The sequence below is a fragment of the Leptonychotes weddellii genome, chromosome 7 (genome assembly GCF_054177405.1).
Source record: "Leptonychotes weddellii isolate Sample4059 chromosome 7, ASM5417740v2, whole genome shotgun sequence".
NCBI lineage: Eukaryota > Metazoa > Chordata > Mammalia > Carnivora > Phocidae > Leptonychotes > Leptonychotes weddellii.
Genome location: NC_138375.1, coordinates 133,685,772 through 133,694,552, shown reverse-complemented (window position 1 = coordinate 133,694,552; position 8,781 = coordinate 133,685,772). Strand labels below are relative to the sequence as shown.

The window sequence follows — 8,781 nt, the reverse complement described above, 5'->3', positions numbered from 1 at the left end:
GTAAGATTTTGTTGTTTTTGCTAGATATTTGCAACTTTCAGGACTATAGTTCTTTTTTTAAAGATTTTATTTATTTGAGAGAGAGAGAATGAGAGACAGAGAACATGAGAGGAAGGAGGGTCAGAGGGAGAAGCAGGCTCCTCGCTGAGCAGGGAGCCCGATGCGGGACTCGATCCCGGGACTCTGGGATCATGACCTGAGCCGAAGGCAGTCGCTTAACCGACTGAGCCACCCAGGCGCCCCACATCATTAGTTTTTGATGTAGTGTTCCATGGTTCATTGTTTTCTTATAACACCCAGTGCTCCATGCAGTACGTGCCCTCCTTAATACCCAACAGACAAACTCTTTGAAGCTAAGTCACCCTTTTCTCTCAAGTACACTGCCCCATGTATCTTATAAAGTAGTGATCCTCAAGGTGTGAAGGTAAGGGTGGGTTGAGGTGAAGGGGGGATTTTGCTTCCCCAATGTTACAAAGAAAACCACAGGCCCAAAATGGTGTCACTTAGGTTGAATTCCTAAACTGAGGATTAATACTAATTTAATTGCAGTTTAGGGGCATCTGGCTAACTCAATAGAGAATGCGATTCTTGATATTAGGGTTGCGGGTTCAAGCCCTATGTTGGGTGTGGAGATTACTTTAAAAAATACAATCTTTTAACGATTTATTTATTTATTTATTTATTTGAGACAGAGAGAACGAGAGAGAGAGAGCACATGAGAGGGGGGAGGGTCAGAGGCAGAAGCAGACTCCCCACCGAGCAGGGAGCCCGATGCGGGACTCGTCCTGGGACTCCAGGATCATGACCTGAGCCGAAGGCAGTCGCTTAACCAACTGAGCCACCCAGGCGCCCAAAAAAATACAATCTTTTAAAAATAGGAAAAAAAAAAAGAAATTGTAAACAAAAAATACATAAAAAAATAATATTTGCAGTTTCAACCTCCACCCGAAATGTAGTCTTTACCAGTAAAGAATGTTTTTTGATCAGTGCCAGTCTTCCCCATGGGCCCTCTCCATCCCCCAAAGGCAGATGAGGTCAACTGCAGATAAGACTCCTTGCCTTTCCCCACGAGTGGGAACAATCCTTTTCTTTTGCTAATAGCTTTCTCGTCCCACCTTCCTTCTACAAAAACTTTCCATTTTGTATAATTCCTCATAGCATTCTTCTGTTTGCTAGATGGGATGCTGCCTGTTTTGTGAATTATTTAATAAAGCCTTTAAACCTCTTTAAAATTTACTCAGTTGAATTTTTTATTTAACATCGAAGACACTGGAGACATTTTTGGTTGTAACTGGAGGGACAAGGGTGTCGCGCTACTGACGCCTAGTAGGTAGAGGCCGGGGATGTTCAAATAGTCTACAATTAAAACTGCCAGATATAGCAAATAAAATACACAAGGGGGGGCGCCTGGGTGGCTCAGTTGGTTGAGCGACTGCCTTCGGCTCAGGTCATGATTCTGGAGTCCCGGGATCGAGTCCCGGGATCGAGTCCCGCATCGGGCTCTCTGCTCGGCAGGGGGTCTGCTTCTCCCTCTGCCCTCTTCCTTCTCGTGCTCTCTGTCTCTCATTCTCTCTCTCTCAAATAAATAAAATCTTTAAAAAAAAAAAATGCACAAGGGGTAGTGTCTCCAAATAAAATGCAGAACTCTCAATTAACTGTGAATCTTAAATTAACACTGTTGTTTACCTGAAAACCAAAGTTAACAGCTCACCATGCACTTTATCTGGTGATTCAGGCCCCGTCACAAAGCATTACCCAGGCCAGCACGTCCCGACCGCGGAGGTTAAGAAATCTCGTCCCGGAACAGCGGTTTTCAAAGCCTAGTGCGCATCGGGATCACCTCAAGGGACACAGGCGCGGGCTGGGGGGCCCGCCCTCGGTTTCTCGCTCGCCTTCGCTCCAGGATTCGCTTGCTTATCAAGTTCCCAGGGGAGGCAGCTGTTGGTCTGGGGCCGCCCCGGAGAACTGTTACCCAAAACTGCGTCCGCTTCTGGTGGGTGTGGAGCCAAAGACACAACCACGCCCAGGCACAGGAAAAGAAGAGAAAAGCGGGGTCCTTCCCCAAGCAGCGTCTCCTCCTCCGAACAGGACCGGGGAAGTTCCAAGCTGAGGGAGCACATTCCTGACGCGGTTTTCCCGAGGGGAATCCGTAACGGCGGGGGAAGAAGTCACCCTAAGCCGACTGGGTCCGGGCCAAACCCGACGGCAGCCCGGCCGGCCGCACCCGTTCGGGGCTCCACTCGGTGCTGTACCCGGGTGCTCCGAGCGGTTCAGGTCCTGCAAAGGTAGCGGGGAGTGTGCGCGCCGGCCCGGCCCTGGGAGTCCGCCGCGGGCTTGCCGTGCCCTCACGACCGTGTGTCCGCCGTCGGCTCTCACGCTCTCTGGCGCGACGGCCGGGGGCCTGGAATGACTTTTCTTATGCGGAGACAGCGAAGACGTCTTTTCCCACAGACCCCCTGCATCTTCCCGTTCACAGAACCACCAGCCTGGAGAGAGAGAGAGACGGCGTCCTGCCCTCGCGAGCAGGGGCCGCAAACGCGTCCACGCTCCCTCGGCGGCCAGCTGGGCGCGCGCAGCCGGCGGGCAAGTCCGCGGACGCTGCGGCCGCTCTTCCCGGCCCGCGGAGGCACTTTCCAGTCCGCTCTAGGCTCCGCGGAGGCCCGGGCCTCTCGGTGGTGGCTCGGGTCGGGGGCGTGGCCGGGGCGTGGCCGGGGCGTGGCCGGGGCGGGACACAGAAGGCGAGCCCCGGCGCCGCGAGCGCTCTCGTGCCGGACGTTGCGCGGCCGCGACGCCCCAGCCGGCTAGGCCGGGCGCTCGGGGTTCGTTGCGTCGCGCGGCGTCCCGCGCAGCTCGGCGAGACTTCGGCCGCCCGGAGCGCGGAGGTAGGCGCCGGCCCGCCCGAGTCGCTGACCCGCGCTGGTTTGCGTGTGTGAGAGGCAGGGCCTGGCGTTGCGTTTTCTCAACGGTGCCCGAGGCAGGGCCCTCGGTGCCGCGCGCGGAGGGTGGGCGGGAGGGACTGCTTCGGGGACAATGGGCTCTTGGGCACCGAGCTGCGCGGGCCGGGCAGCGGCGCTCCCGCAGCGGGGCGGGCCCGCCTGCCTGAGAGCCTCTGGCGGCCCGGGTGCTCTGACGCAGGACGCCCTGGGGAACGGTGGCCGGGACCCGAGGGCGGGGCCGGGGCTGCGGTGGGGCCTGGTGGGCGCGGGGCGCGTGCCACGCACCGTCAGGGAAGGGGTGGCCCTGCGACGTGCGGGCGCTTCCGTCGCTTCCGCCTGCCCCTGCGGTTGCGGAGTGGCTTTTGTCTTCGTCTCCCTTTTCCCGTTTGGTGTTGTGACCGGGGCGGGGGCAGGGGGCCGCTGTCTCGCAAAGGCTTTTCCGGAGCCGTTTTGCACGTGGCTCAACTTTGAGGCGTTTACATTTATAAAATGTCTTTTTTTTTTAATTCTTTTTGAAATAATTTCAGAATTAAAAAGATGTTTAGAAACTAGTACAAAGTATTCTCACCTTTTATTCCCTTAGACTCCCCAAATGTTAACAGAACAGGAAAGCTAGGACACTGTATCTACAGGTGTTATTCGGATTGTCCTGCTCCTCGCACCCATTTCCTTTCTGTGGGATGGGATCCAAGTCAGGATTTAGTTGCATTTAGTTGTCTCATTGGAAAAATTTACATTTTAAACAGTGGAGGCCCTCTCACCGCCCCCCACCCCCACCCCCAGATCCTTCAGAGTGGCCTTGGAAGCACCAGGTCTCAAATCAAAGGGTCTTGCTCTGTGCCAGGCCCACCAATGTCCAGCAGGGCCTCGGGCAGCTTTGGCACTCGTGGTCACCCTCTGTGCCTTGACCCATCTCGTCCTAGCCGGTCAGCCTCTCCTGGTTCTCCTCCTACTTCTCAGGCCTACCTTCTCCTGTCCTGATATCTCTGAAGATGCCCTCCTTGGCCACCTTCTCTTTCAGTCTGGGTATTTTCCCTGGGTGATCTCCTGTGGCTTCAAGGATTCTTGCGGTTTTGAGCATACCACAGATCCTCAGAAAACTCATCGTTGATGATTCCAGCCCAGGCCATTTCTCTGTTCCAGACTCACATAGCCTGTGGCGTACACGATACCTTCATGGGCTATCTCAAGAGCATTTCTGTCTCAGTATGAGTATATCTCAGCTCACTCACATCTGGTCCTCTTCTGGTGCCCTCAGATTCTGTGAATGATACCACCCTACCCTAGCCACTCAGCCACTCCTGGGGAAGGCCTCCCTGATGAGCTCTTTCCCTACCCCTAGTCCATCCAGACTTGGTTTCCTTTTTGAACCCTTCCTGGGCTGCCCCACTTTTCTCCATGGGAACCACCGTCCTGCCTTTTGTCTCCCTGTGCTCGCTTTGGTGCCCTCACTCAGTTGTCCACACCACAGTCAGACTAAGCTTATTAAAATGTACAAGTGATTGTGTCATACTGTCTGTAATCTTTTAAAATTTCCCTTCACTAAAAAAAAAGATTAAGATACAGACCGTTAACTATAGAGAACAAACTGATAGTTACTGGAGGGGATGGGAGTGGGGGCATGGGTTAAATAGGTGATGGCGATTAAGGAGAGCACTTGTGATGAGCATCAGGTGATACATAGAATTATTGAATCACTCTATACGTGAAACTAATATAACACTGTATGTTGACTGGGATTAAAATAAAAACTTACGGGGCGCCTGGGTGGTTCAGACGGTTAAGCGTCTGCCTTCGGCTCAGGTCATGATCCCAGGGTTCTGGGATCGAGCCTCACATCAGGCTCCTGGCTCAGCGGGGAGCCTGCTTCTCCCTCTCCCTCTGCCTCTCTCCCTGCTCATGCTCACTGGCTCTCTATCTCTGTGTCTCAAATGAATAAATAAAATCTTTAAAAAAAATAAAAACTTAAAATTAAAGATGTAAAAATAAATAAATAAAACTTCCCTGTGCTGTAGGACAAAGGTAAGTCTTCTTAATGGTGCCCTCAAAGCCCTGAAATGGCTGGTCCAGCCTCTTCTTGTATCCTCTCCCTCAGGTTCCCTGCTCTGCTCTGACTGGCTTTGCTTTTCTCCTTGTTTGCTGTTTCCCCTACCGGGATTCTGTTCCCTGTCTACTCAGGGAATTCTTAACTCTTCTTGCAGATCTCCATCTAGTCATGTTTTCCTTAGGGAAGTTCTCTGTGACCTCCCTAACTAGGTCCAGGTCCTGTTTTGCAGAGCCTAATCTCTACCACCATCTCTCCTTGGTAGCCCTGTTAAAGTGGCAATTTTACACATACATGCTTAGCACCTGGTACACACTTTTGATGTTTTCCAAATGAATGAGGAAGTGTTGGGGTACTTAATATGGTTGCTTAACAGCCTCTACCTGAACGTTATTGTTGTTGGGAATTTGCGTAGCATATAGGGGCACGGCGTACTCTTGTTCCATTTCTCTGTTGGTGCTGTCAGGCAGGGCGAGAGGGAGCCACACAGGCGGGGATGGAGAACCTAGAGAGAACAGCCAGAGGAGCATTGAAAGGGAGAAGTAGCTTCTGCTGTTCTTGCTGCTTAGCTTCCCTTTCCGTCCTGGTTGAATCCACTGTGTTAACTGACTTCATTGACAGACTCTCTCCTACTCTCCATTTCCTGTGCATGGTTTCAGAGAATCTTTACAAATATATTTTGGTTAGGGTCAAGCATATATCAGTAGTTCCTAGTTCTATTCTAAATAGCTGGCTCAAAGTCTGTAGAAGAAATGGAAATGAAGGCCTGTTGGAGGAGGTGGTGGATTGGGTTCCCTGAACTATGGTCATTTGCTCTGTGGTGTGAGTTGTTCAGTTCAGCAGGTATTCACTGGGGGCATGCGAGGAGCTGTGTTGGCTTCTGGGGATATAAGGGTGAATAAATTCTGCACCTGCCTGGCCATGGGGCACATGGTGAGGTCAGCATGTGGTAATCAAGGTGAAAGCTGGTGGAAGCCGTATGAGAGGAACCCTTGACTTGGAGAAGGACAAGCCGAGGCAGGGGCTGGGTGGGGGGCCCTGGGGACCAGGCTGGTTGGTGGCCTTGACCTAATTCCAGGACCCTTGCAATTGTGACCTGAGAGGTTCTCAGCTGGGTGTAAGGATGGGCCCATGTCACAATGACTGGGTGGGGGCTGTCACTGAGTGCTGGTGAATGGAAGAGGAGGGCCTGGGGCACAACAGAGAAAAGGGTGATGAGGTGAGCTGCTGAGGTGGGCCCGGCTGAAGTGGCAGCACAGGAGGTCACACTCTCTGACCCCAAACGCCAGACGTGTTTGTTTTTTTATTTTTATCGAAGTCATACTAAAGCACCCCTAATCAAACACAGAATTTCTGTAGCAAAATGTATGGATATCTACAGTTAGGAATAGAAATAGACATTGCAAAGAGCCTCCCATCATTTTAGATTTTGCTGCCAGAGTTTGTTGCTAAAGTTTGAAGAAATGTTCAGTTTTCCCAGCATTTTTGACTTGTGAGAATTGTGGGTGAGGGGTTGTGGATCTGAAATGATAGCTAATGCTTATAGAGCTTCACATGCACTGACTCTTGTCCTCACAGCAACCCTACTAGGATTGGTACCTCGAAGATCCCATTTTATAGGTGAGACAAGGTCAGTGACTTGCCTGTGGTCACAGAGCTCACCACTGGTGGCTCTGTCGTCTACATTCTTACCAGGCTGCTGACTTGTGAATGGGAAGTGGGGAGAGAGTTTGAAGGACCAGGTCTTTCTCCCACTCTTTAGACACCTAGCATCCACAGCCAGCCTGCCTGAGTGCCCAGGAAGGTCTGCAGGGAAGGGAGGTGGGAGACCCAAAGAGGTCATAGTCACGTACTCAGATTCCCCGAGGGCCCGTGGGGACTCGTTTCCAGGATGCTGCATCTTGTGGTCTGGTTGGGCAGCGAGCTTTCCTCAAAAGCTGTAGGGGAAGTTACATGCAGCGTCAAGTAGAGCAGAGGAGGAGGTGAGGCGGTCAGAGACGAGCTGTGGTGTGGGCAGGCTGGGATTTGAGAAATAAGGGTTCTGTAAGGAGATTCTTCGTGAGACTGTAGAGTGGGGAGATGACTGTTTTCTAATCTTCTTCCACCTGCTGTGCAAGATACATGTGTTCTGGAACACCCCAGATGAACACTTTCTGCTTGCCACTCCCTCATCACTGCAGACCGCTGCCCACCTGAGGGGCACTGAGCAGGTCACCCCAGTAGTATTTGCTCATGTGTGTGCAAGTATCTCAGTGCCTTTGTGTGTGCATGTGTGAGTGTGCAAAAATACATATAAAATGCATATGAGCCGGGATAATGAAACAACTTTGACTCTCCCACTCAGTTTAAGAAATAGAACTTTACTAAAACCTTAGAAATCCTGTGTGTCTGCTCCAATTGCATCTTTTCTCTTCAGAGGTAACCACTATCCTGCAGTTCCTTTTAATCATTTCCTTGCTTTTCTTTATAGTTTTACCGTGTGTGTGTTTGCAGATTATATATATATGTTTTGTTTTAACTTTTTGGTCCTTATAAAATGAAGCATGTGGCAAGCTTTCTGGGGTGTTTTGCTCAGTATATTTTTGCGATTCATTCAGTGGGGTGTGTGGCTGAAGTTCTTCATTCACTTTTTCTGTCGGATGGTACTGCATCCGTTCCAGTGGTGGCCATTGGGGCTGTCTCCGGTTTCTGCTATCGTAAATAAACAGTGTTGGAGTGGGCATTCTCGTTCTGGTCTCCTGGCGCACAGGTACGGTAGGTCCATTAGAGCAGTGGTGATCTAATAGGGTGGGGTGGCATGGGGAGGGGCAAAATGGGTGTGGAGGAGACAGGGAGACACTTTTGGTTGTCCTACCTGGCAAGTGGGGAGCTACTGTATCTAACGGGTACAGTCCACCCCTGCTGCTAAACATTCTGTGACGTGCAGGACAGCCTTCCCCATGTCCTCCACCCCTCTCGCACACTAAAGAATTGTTGAGCTCCAGGTACCAGTGCTAAGGCTGAGAATGCCGGCTCCAGGGTAAATACCTGGGGTGGATTGCTGGGTGGGTGGGTTTGGGTGTGTTCAACTTTAGTAGATACTAATGCGTTATTTACACTCCCTTCAGCAGTATGGAGCTTCTAATATTACTCATTGACTTCTCCAACACTTGATAATGTGTGTCTTTAAAATTTTTGCCAACCTAGAATGCAAGCTGGTGCAGGCACTCTGGAAAATAGTATGGATATTCCTCAAAAAGTGAAAAATAGAGCTATGACCCAACAGTTGCACTACTAGGTATTTATCCAAAGGATACAAACATAGTGATTTGAAGGGGCACATGCACTCCAATGTTTATAGCAGCAATGTCCACAATTGCCAAAGTATGGAAAGAGCCCAGAAATCCATCTACAGATGAATGGATAAAGAAGATGTAGTATATACCCCCCCCAACACACAATGGAATATTATGCAGCCATCAAAAAGAATGAAATCTTACCGGGCGCCTGGGAGGCTCGGTCGGTTAAGCGACTGCCTTCGGCTCAGGTCGTGATCCTGGAGTCCCGGGATCGAGTCCCGCATCGGGCTCCCTGCTCGGCGGGGAGTCTGCTTCTGCCTCTGACCCTCCCCCCTCTCATGTGCTCTCTCTCTCTCGTTCTCTCTGTCTCTCATTCTCTCTCACAAATAAATAAATAAAATCTTTAAAAAAAAAAAAAGAATGAAATCTTATCATTTGCGATGATATGGATGGAAGTAGAGGGTATTATACTACCTGAAATAAGTCAGAGAAAGTCAATTACATGTGGAATTTAAGAAGCAAA

General features: G+C 50.8%; 1 protein-coding gene across 2 annotated transcripts in view; it reads left to right on the top strand.

Moving 5' to 3' along the window:
• PGBD2 (piggyBac transposable element derived 2) overlaps nucleotides 1-8,781 on the top strand; it is a 55,053-nt gene that overhangs the window by 23,669 nt on the left and 22,603 nt on the right. The window contains exon 1 of one of the 2 annotated variants that reach the window (XM_006730517.3): nucleotides 2,731-2,882. The exons of the other annotated variant lie outside the window; for it this stretch is intronic. The gene's annotated coding sequence lies outside the window, so the exon portion shown is untranslated. Of the gene's footprint in view, nucleotides 1-2,730; nucleotides 2,883-8,781 lie in introns of those variants that run through there. 2 annotated transcript variants of the gene reach the window in all.